Here is a 1687-nt window from a genome sequence, read left to right on the forward strand (position 1 = left end):
GAATACTCCCAAACTCATTCTATGAAGCCAGCATAACCCTGATACCAAAACCAGGTAAAGACACCACAAAAAAGGAAAATTACAGACCTGTATCCCTCATGAACATTGATGCAAAAATCCTCAACAAAATTCTAGCCAATGGAATTCAGCAACATATCAAAAACATAATTCAGCTTTTTCGCAACAGGTTTGCCGCCAGAACACAGGTGTTGGTGAAAACTATCGCAGAGTCTAAGCCAAAATGAGAAAGGAAAAGACCCATATCAACATTGTTGTCATTGGACACGTAGATTCAGGCAAGTCTACCACTACTGTTCACCTGATCTACAAATGTGGAGGGATCGACAAAAGAACCATTGAAAAATATGAGAAGGAAGCTGCTGAGATGGGAAAGGGCTCCTTCAAGTATGCTTGGGTCTTGGATAAACTGAAAGCTGAATGCAAGTGAGGCATCACCATTGATATCTCCCTGTGGAAATCTGAGACCAGCAAGTATTATGTGACCATCATTGATGCCCCAGGACACAGAGACGTCATCAAAAATATGATTACAGGAACATCACATGCTGATTGTGCTGTTCTGATTGTTGCTGCTGATGTTGGTGAATTTGAAGCTGGTATCTCCAAGAATGGGCAGACCTGTGAGCATGCCCTTCTGGTTTACACACTGGGTATGAAACAACTCGTTGGTGTTAACAAAATGGATTCCACTGAGCCACCCTACAGTCTGAAGAGATATGAGGAAGTTGTTAAGGAAGTCGGAACCTACAGTAAGAAAATTGGCTACAACCCTGACACAGTAGCATTTGTGCCCATTTCTGGTTGGAATGGTGACAACATGCTGGAGCCAAGTGCTAACATGCCTTGGTTCGAGGAATAGAAAGTCACCCATACGGATGGCAATGCCAGTGGAACCACGCTGCTTGAAGCTCTGGATTGCATCCTGCCACCAATTCGCCCAACTGATAAGCCCCTGCGTCTGCCTCTCCAGGATGTCCATAAAATTGGTGGTATTGGCACTGTCCCTGTGGGCAGGGTGGAGACTGGTGTCCTCAAGCCTGGGAGGGGGGTCACGTTTGCTCCAGTCAACATCACCACTGAAGTAAAGTCTGTTGAAATGCACCATGAAGCTTTGAGCGAAGCTTTGCCTGGGGACAATGTCAAGAATGTCTCTGTCAAAGATGTTTGTCGTGGCAATGTGGCTGGTGACAGCAAAAATGACCCACCAATGGAAGCAGCTGTCTTTACTGCTCAGGTGATCATCCTGAACCACCCAGGCCAAATCAGTGCTGGCTATGCACCTGTGCTGGATTGTCACACAGCTCACATTGCTTGCAAGTTTGCTGACCTCAAAGAGAAGATTGATCGCTGTTCTGGAAAGAAGCTAGAAGATGGCCCCAAATTCTTGTCTGGTGATGCTGCCATCATTGACATGGTTCCTGGCAAGCCCATGTGTGTTGAGAACGTCTCTGACTACCTCCTCTGGGTCGTCTTGCTGTTCGTGATATGAGACAGACAGTTGCTGTGGGTGTCATCAAGGCAGTGGCAAAAAGGCTGCTGGAGCTGGCAAGGTCACCAAGTCTGCTCAGAAAGCTCAGAAGGCTAAATGAATGTTACCCATAACACCTGCCACCCCAGTCTTAATCAGTGGCGGAAGAACGGTCTGAGAACTGTTTATCTCAATTGG

The 1687-nt window shown here is 46.5% G+C and overlaps 1 protein-coding gene and 1 pseudogene across 2 annotated transcripts in view; one reads left to right on the forward strand and one right to left on the reverse strand.

The window, feature by feature from the left end:
- AMHR2 (anti-Mullerian hormone receptor type 2) overlaps positions 1-1687 on the reverse strand; it is a 17037-nt gene that overhangs the window by 8896 nt on the left and 6454 nt on the right. The window lies entirely within an intron of this gene.
- Positions 122-1681, forward strand: LOC101349533 (elongation factor 1-alpha 1 pseudogene; annotated as a pseudogene).

Source organism: Trichechus manatus, unplaced genomic scaffold (genome assembly GCF_000243295.1).
Source record: "Trichechus manatus latirostris isolate Lorelei unplaced genomic scaffold, TriManLat1.0 scaffold00027, whole genome shotgun sequence".
In the NCBI taxonomy this organism is placed as follows: Eukaryota; Metazoa; Chordata; class Mammalia; order Sirenia; family Trichechidae; genus Trichechus; species Trichechus manatus.